Consider the following 9,023-nt stretch of genomic DNA (forward strand, 5'->3'; position numbering starts at 1 on the left):
GACATTCTCTTAGCTTCTGGGTGGTCCTCCTTAACCCCAGCTGGCTCTAGTTGCAATCCTGTGACCAGGCGGGGTCTTCAGGGACATGAGGGTGAGGAGCAGAGTAATCCAGTGTTTCCGGGCAGGCTAAAGTGGCTTGCATTGAAGTAGGCAGAAATTAATGAATCCAAGGCTTTAGAGGGGCAGGAAGGGTATGTGGTCCTGGCCAGCTCTGCTCTACTGTGCTGGGCAGATCCAGTGTGGATTGCTAGAGACCTGATGTACATACATCATTGAGGTCCCAGACCCTGACTAGAAGGAATGAAGGGCGCACAAGAATTTTCAAGGCCAGGCATCATGACACAAGCTTTAAATCCTAACACTCAGGTGTCAGAGGCAGGTGGATTTCTATGGGTTCGAGGCCAAAGCTCACTTCCGGGACTTGAAGTCCCACCAATCCCCACCCTGGAAACCTCTGCCCCCAAGTAACCCTATATAAGCCTGCCTCCCAGTCAGTTCTCGGCGCTTCTCACCTAAGCAGAGGCAGCCACCTTCCGGTGTTCTCCCAGTAAGTCTCTTGTGTGCGGTTTGCTGTGCATGTGACTCTGTGATGTTCCTTGGCTGCTTCCTGCCAGGACCCCTTTCCTTTGGAGCCGTTAACACTTGCAGTGGGGAAACCTTCCCCCAACCCTGGAGCAGCGCTGTAACACTAACATTGATGCTGTAACTCAGATAGGCTCTCCTGGTACCTGCACTCCCCCTCCGGGTCTGAGGCCCATGGGGACCCTAGCCTTTATCTCTTACTACCTTCTGGCTCCCCATCCTTTGGCATCCCATCTAGCAGTAGTAATCTGGCAAGTTCCCCACTTTGGGCAGAGGCACCCCCAGCCATGGTCTTTAAGGCTATGGCTGGTCTGTTTAACCAGACCTCATCCCTGCATCCTTGGAGCTGCAACCCTGCAGTTTCCTGAGGCTCACCCGGTTATTGCCCCTCTTCCTTGCCCTGTCCTCCTGCCTTCTCTTTGGCACTGCCCATATTTTTCCTTGATTTCTGGCCTCCATGAATTCCACAGCTCCTCTAAGCCCTTGTGGCTTTTGTGGTCTCCCTCCTGACCCTTTCCTGTGGGTCAGGACCCTTTCCTGAGGGAGACTCCCCTCCTAGACCTTGGTTCCTATCCTCACCCTCTGGCTTCCATGAAAGCCCTGGTACCAAGCACTGAGTCTCTTTGGGCTCAACCAAGCTAGGCCTCTGAGCCACTTTGGTGTGGTGATGGCCCACTGAAGGGCTTGTGTCTTCCTCTGGTCCCCCCTGAGTACTAGGGATGCCCTCACACCTACAGGCTGCAGTGACATTTTTCCTACCTGCTCCTCCTGTCCCTGGGAATAATGACTTCCATACCCTCTTAGTCTCCTTAGGGATGCCCCTTAGAAAACCTCCAGCCTCTATACCTGGCACCCGATGTAAGGGCACTAAACTTGTTCACCCTTGCAATCATATTTGGCCTAAATACCCCTTAGATTATCAATCTAAATGGCCACCTAATGGCACCCCAGATTCCAATATTGACTTTTCCAAATACTGTGAGCCACTGGGGAAATGAAGAGAGACTCCCTATTCCTTACACTCAGGCTTTTTCTTTTCTCTGCTCTGCCCTGCTTGTTTTCTTCTGGTCTCCCTAGTTACACTGTTTAGATGACCTGTCTTTTAAGTTACTGTTAATAGATTTGTAAGTTTCTAGGAAAGTGGGAGCCTGGAGCCAGACCCAGCTGGAGCCGGAGAAAGGAAAAGAGCAGGCCAGATACTGTGTGTACACACCCCTTGCTGGTTTGGTGAGTCTCGGTTCCCTCCTGCAGCGTCCTCAGTCTGAAACCAGGGTTCAAAATTTTCCTAAGCCTTCTTTGTTCTAAGCTCAGTGGGCTCAGTTTAATGGGGATTCAGGTGTCTTCTTGATATGATTGGCATTAGACTGTTGTTTTATGCTGTTCTCTTTAATTAAAAGCTGGCTCCCCTTCTCTAGACCCAAGCATGCTTGTTTAAAGGTTTCCCCCAAAGTCTCTGTCCCATCCCAGGCGAGACACCAGACTATGTGACAGGTAAAGGAGTACAAGCCAAAATACAGTGACAGACTGTTCCCAGTGGAACTTTTGCTAAGCATAAATCTTATCTCAAGATTTGTAGGACTACTGTGTAAACTTTCTGTACCTCAAGATTTGCAAGCATATTGGGTATGCTCAAATATGTGTAACAAAATGGTTAACTTAAACGGAGATCCACCTGCCCCTGCCTCCAGAGTCCTGGGATTAAGGTGAGGCCACTACTCCCGAGTTCTCTCCACTATTTTCGATCATGCTAATGACCTCCCCTTCATCTGCCTCAACCTCATCTCTCTCTTTCTCCGGCCTCTTTGGTCTCCCTTTCTTCCTCCTCAGCAACAGGTGGCTCAAATCAATCCTCCCACTTCCAGCCCTCAGTCCTCCTGCTACTCACTCCTGCTTTGCCATGGGACCCCCTTTACCTCCCCCTCCTTGGTCTAACCTGGTCACAGTTCTCCCTTTGTGGGAGGTTGCCAGGGTAGACAGCTTGGTGTGTGTCCCTACTCATTAGGCAAACACTCTCAAACGGAAAAGGATTGGGGTCCTGTGTTGCTAATTCTTCTACCTTTCTTAAGGATATCACCCAGTCTTACAACCTTACTTTCCATGGTATTTAGATGATTCTCACCAACACCCTTCTCCCCAAGGGGTTCAGGCCGGTCTGGGGCTAGGCTAGAGCATGTGCAGATGAACCCAGACAACTTGCCTCCTGGCCTGTCTTCACAATCCTCCCCTTAGAGTGCTACTTTTCCCAGAGTTTCCCTGACATTAGGGCCAAACTTAAACACCTAGAGAAGGGAGCCCTGACTCCACAGGCAGAAGTCTCGGCCTTTAAGGAATACCATGGAAGACATGAGAAAGCCCCCAAACAAAAATACCTCATACTAGCTCAGGCCTTTCATCCAGCCAAAGCAACTGCCCAGGCTTTGGCCAGGCTCTTCTGCCTTCCAAAACCTGAGAGCCTCCGGATCCATGCCTCAAACGTGAGCAGGAAGGTCACTGAGCCCAGGCCTGCCCAAACCCTCATAACCACCTCAACCAAGCCAAGGTGCCACACGGGACCAAAACTTCCCCCATGCCCCTTTGCAACATGAGGACATCCAGCCCAGGCTGTCCAGCCAACTTCTAGGCTTGACCATGGATTGCCGAGTGGGTCCAGGCCCCCCTGGCCTGACCACCACCATCTCCAGCAGGGAGCCTCAGGTAGTCATCACGGGTCACTCCTTCCCGTCCTTCTGGACACTGGGGCTACCAACACAGTCCTAACGGCGTTTGGGGGACCCACTTCCTTTTCTTGTTCCTCTATTGTTGGATTGGGGGCCAGCCTTACCAGCCTCGCCACTTAGCTGGTCCTTCAGGGTTATTCCCCTTCCCCACTCCTTCCTTGCGGTACCAGCCTGTCCCGTCTCCTTGCTGGGACGGGACCTCCTAGCCAGAGCAGAAGCCTCCATTTCCTGGATCATCTGCTTGATCCAAGGCTCGACAGCCTCTCCCCTCCTTTTTCTCCTCCAAATCATATACTGACACACCCTTCTCCGTACCAGCCCCTCAGGGGAGTTCCCGAGTATGGGGCACCCCAATCCCCTCTACAGCAAAACGTTCTTCTCTAGTCATCCAGTTACAGGGTGGAGAGGGACCACCGAAGAGATGGTAAGTTGGAGATACTAAGTGAAAGGTTCCCTTGGGCTTTTAAACTGTGAGGATGAGGGTGTTAAAGGTGCAAAAGGCCTCACCAGTTCCATCACCTAAGCTCAATAACTGCTCTCTCTCTCTCTCTCTCTCTCTCTCCAAAGTCAGGGGACCTTAGGGAAAAAAAGAGGCTTATGGTCCCTGATTATGCTTGCCCCATGGACCTCTATATCCCAATCAACAGGAAGTAGTTCAATGATAAACTAGCACTTCCCTTTCCTGACCTCTGATTGTTTATTGGTAGTAGACAAAAAAGTGTGTGTGCATGTGTGTAGGGTAAAAAGCCCAAGCTCAAGCCAGGCAATGGTGGCACACACCTTTAAGCCCAGCACTTGGGAGGCAGATCTTTGTGAATTCGAGGACAGCCTGGTCTATAAAGAGAGTTCCAGGACAGGGCTGTTATACACAGAAACCCTGTCTCAAGCAAACAAACAAACACAATAAACCCCACCCCCCAAAACAAGCTCAATTCTGGGGCTCAAAATCCCACCAATCCCTGAGCTCCAAATCTCAACCTTCCCTGAGCTCACTCTAAGCTCAGTACTTGAAATCTCACCAATCCCTACCCTAAAAACTCCACCTCCCCAAGAAACCCAATATAAACCTGCCTCCCGCTCAGCTCCTGGCTGCTTCTCGCCTGGGGCAGGCCAGCCACCCTCCTGCGTTCTTCCCAGTAAGTCTCTGGGTGAGGTTTGCTGTGCAGTTGTGGTGTTCCTTGGCTCCCGCCTGCCCAGGTGCCTTTCCCTTCAGAGCCTTACACAGATTGGGCTACATAGTGAGTTTCAGGGCAGCCAAGGCTAGATAGTGAGACCCTCTCTCTCTCAAAAAAAAAAAAAAAAAGTCATTTTCAGCTTCTAGAGATCAGCTGAGGCTTTCAGAGAAGTAATGTCACTCTGCATTAGTGTGACATGAGTGTGATGGTAAGTCAGTGTGTGTTCACAGAAAGTGGCACAAACAGGCACACACCAGCACTGCCCGAGGCCAGTGCTGTCCCACGGTCCTGTGTTAGCAAGGTGAGCTGCTAGTGGTTCCTTAGAGGTTCAGTGTTCTGCTTGCCAGGACACTGCTGCCCTGGGCTTGTAGGTAGAGGGTAGACAGAAAGTTAAGCCACGAGGGAGGAGTGCTGCCTAACTGTTTCCTCCCAGATTAAAATATTCCATCCTGCAGGGAAGCTCCTTAAGCAGGAAGGTAAATATCTTCGTTAGGGTTTCTTTTCTTTTTCTTTTTTAATTTATTTTATCTTTATTTTATGTGCATTGGGGTTTTGCCTGCACATATGCTTATGAGAGTGTCAGATCTTGGAGTTACAGACAGTTGTGAGCTGCCATGTGGGTACCGGGATTTGAACCCAGCCCCCCCAGGAATGCTGCCAGTGTTCTTAACTGCTGAGCCATCTCTCCAGCCCCACACCCCGTTAGTTAGGGTTTCCAGTGCTGTGAAGAGACACCATGCCCATGGCAACTCTTATAAAGAAAAACATCTATTGGACTGGCTTAGAGGTCAGAGGGTTAATCCATTATCATCATGGTGGAAAGCATGGGGGCATGCAGGCAGGCATGGCGCTGGAGAGGAAGCTGAGAGCACTGCATCTGGACGGCAGGCTGCCAGCAGAACTAAGATACACTTCCTCCAACAAAGCTGTACTTCCTAATAGTGCCACTCCCTGTGGACCTATGCAGGGCCATTTTCATTCAAACCACCACAGTAAACAACTCAGGAAGCTTCAGGGAGTCCCTGAAGCTGGCCAGATTCACTAGGCCCCTCCCTGCCAGAGGAAGCAAGGAACGCTGAGCGTGCCTCTCAGAAGAGCAGAGCCAAACTGCAAAGACTCTTAGACCCGGAAGAAGATAAACCAGCCAAGCTACCTGAAAGAGGTTTGGACCAACTGAGTCACTTAGAAAGGGACCCGCCAACCTGTTGCTCTGCCTGCAGGCTTTGCAATGTGTTTCATGTTCCCTGCTTTTGTGACTGTCACCCATGCTAGCGGCCTCAATGGTGGAGCTGTCTTTGAGTCCTTTCTGCTTTTGTTAAGTAACCCCAATAACATTCATTTGCACGAAGTTGGACTTTGGTGGTATTGGGAATTTGGTCTGTTGAGGGCTCCCTATCGGATGAAAAGAGTGCATGGGGCAGATAAGGAAAGCCCATGAGCCCTGGCCTAGGCGGTGGCCTGGGGGAGTGGCCCTGTAGAGGGCTTTCCTGTCGTTAAGCACCTCCCAGGGACAGAGGAGGCTGCCCACAGCTGGACTGAGAAGGCTTAGACAGTGCCCACGGCTCTGTCTGCCCTCTGGTGACCACAGGATGTAGTGCAGGATGCCCCAGAGCCGTCGGGACCCACAGAACAGTCACTTGCAGGGTGGGTAGTGGCGTCACACACCTTTTAATCCCAGCACTTCGGAAGCAGAGCAGGCGGTCTGAGTTTGACACCAGCCTGGGGTAGTGAGTTCTGGGACACCCAGGACCATACAGAGAAACCCTATCTAGAAAGACCCAAACCAACCAACCAACCAACCAAACAACAATAACAACAAAACATGGCGGCACACGTCTTTAATCCCAGCACTCTATGGGTTCTAGGCCAGCCTGGTCTACAAAAAGAGCTCCAGGGCAGCCAGGGCTACACGGAGAAACCCTATTTTGTAAAAAACCAAACCAAATCAACCAACCAAACAAACAAAAATACCTAAAACAAAGACAAACCAACCAACCAAAAAACCAGTCACTTGCAAAGTGTAGTTAAGAGTGGAGGTGCCTGGCACTGTGGCCACTGTGTGCTGAGTGGGGTGAAAGCCATCCAGTGACGGAGTGTGAAGGTCAAGGCACACACCATGTGTATTGAGAAGCACCGTGCTCAAGAGCACGTCCAAACTCACCCTGGCAGACACAGGGGACGCCACCCGCTGCGGTTCTCTCCCTGTGCTGCACAGACACTGTGACCAGAGGACAACTTGGGGAGGAAAGGGTTTCATCTTACCGGTTACAGTCCGTCACTGAGAGAAGTCAGGGCAGAAACTTAAGCTGGAAAACTTGGAGTCAGGACCCGCAGCACAGACCAACACTGCTTGCCAGTTTACTCCCTGTGGGCTGCTTGGCTCCTTTTCTTATACTGCCCCGGCTCACCTGGGCTAGGGGCGGCTCCGCCCACAGCGGAGCAACTAAGAGAATGGCTCACAGCATATCCACTAGCAAATCTGGTGGAGGCAAGTCCTCAGACTAGAGTCCCTCTTCCCAGGTGACTCTGGTTTGTCTTAAGTCGACAAAACCCAGCACAACACACATGAAGCCAATGAGGACCAACACTGCCCGGAACGTGACATTTGAGCCGGATTTATGCAATGAGTGTGGGAATGTTTCCCTCACTACAAAAACAGGAAACCGGGATTAGCTCATGGGATCTGGTTCATGGCATTTTCTCACAGACACCTCACTGCCTATTACCACCTGTCCCTCACCCACCTGGGCCGGCCCCTCTGGCAATATGCCAGCCAAGGCACTGAACCACAGGCCAAGCAATGGTAAACTCATCACCTGGAACACGAGCCTTCTCACGGAGGACACCGGTCCTTTGTGAACAGGCTAGATCCCACAGAGAGCTTGAGAGCAACAATGCGGTCTGAATCCCCCTTCCCAAAATAATTAATCAACCAGCCAGTTAATTCAGAGGATGCTGGACCACAAGTGGTGGCATATGAAGCTAGTAAAGAGGTGGAGACAGGAGGATTGCCGGTTTAAGACTAGCCTGGGCAACTTAGTGAGGCTCCATGTCAAACTAAAGTACCAAGGGGCTGGGGCCTTGTAGAGAAGGCTTGCCCAGTGCACAGGAGACCCTGGGGTCAGTTTTCACCAGCAGGAAAAAACATTTCAGATCTGTGGACAGACAGGCGGGTGGAGCAGATAGGAGCTGCTGCTGGCCCTGCAGGCGGCTGTGTCCCCGGGGCCTGGGGCCTGGCAGTCAGTCCCAGTGCTGCTAGAGTAAGGACAGGGTGCAGGGGTACAAGCTCGTAGGGCCTTTCCTGTGCCACAAAGCCTCTTGCTTTGGGTATAAACACTGTCTGCCCAGCTCCAGCACTGGGCTGGCAAAATGCTTGGGCAGGCAGACACCCAGCCTTGAGCTCGCTTGGCTTCCTGTGTGCCCCAGTGAGGGCCAGAAAAGCCCACAAATTATAACTGGCTCTTCACTCCGAATCTGCACAAGTACTTGTGGGCAGAGTTCCATCAGAACACTCAGGAGACCGCCTCAGCCCAGAGATTCCTGCCATGCCTGCAAGCAGCAGCAGGGGGCAGTGTGGCTCCAGGGACACAGTAGAGGGAGGCGGGTACCTGTGGCTTCCCTTGTCTTTAGACAGGGTGGGGGTTGGGCTCTTTCATGCTGTGTCTCCACGCGGGTCACACTTGACCCTCTCACTCTCAGGCACAGAGGCCCCACATCTGCTCAGTGGCCCTGCACATGGACCTGTCCAACCTGGTCTTCCTGCTCCATCAGCTCCAGCCCAGAGCCTTAGGTGGGTGTACCATCACCCACCTAAAACATACAGTTTTAAAGCATTTGATATTGGACCAGCTGCCTCCAGGCTGCGCTTGATGGGAAAGCCTATCGCGGTAAAAGTGGTCAGCAAGAGAGGCCCCTGCTTCTTCCCTCCCCCACAGTCCTTCCAGCTGTGGCCCACGGGAGCCGAGCTTGGGTGAGAAACGAGCTGCCATCCCGGGGGACAGGTGGGTCATGTTAGGCCAAATCCAGAAAGGCAGGAGGGGAGGGAGGGCCTCAGAAGAGCCAGGGGCTGTGTGCCTGGCCCATGGTGGGGGGGGCGCCTTGCTTCACAGAGGCCCCTCCCCAGGAATCCACAGATGCACAGCTCTGTGTAGCGCTGGGGCCCTTGCTACTGGAGTTGGGGTGCCTGTCCACTTATCCTCCTCCCCAGGGCCTGCCCCTCCCCTGAAGCACTACTTGGTCTTTCATCCTCCAGCCCCATGCTGTTGTCAAGAAAGAGAGGAAGAGGCAGGGGTGCAGAGGGAAGTGCAGAGGGCAAGTACCTACCCACACCCTCTGGTTCAGCTGGAATTACTTCTGCTGGCTTCCGGGAGAAGACAGGGTGAGCAGTGAGTCAGGACTGGTGGGGCAGGTGGTCAAAGAGAAGCAAGAGAAGACCTAGAGCTGGAGACACGATGGGGTACGCCAGGGCTGAGCCATTGTTCCATGGGATCAGCTCCCAATCCAGCGAGTTGGTCATGCCAAGGGCTGTGACCGTAGGCCACGGACTATG

The sequence above is a fragment of the Meriones unguiculatus genome, chromosome 10, assembly GCF_030254825.1.
Source record: "Meriones unguiculatus strain TT.TT164.6M chromosome 10, Bangor_MerUng_6.1, whole genome shotgun sequence".
Taxonomy (NCBI): Eukaryota; Metazoa; Chordata; class Mammalia; order Rodentia; family Muridae; genus Meriones; species Meriones unguiculatus.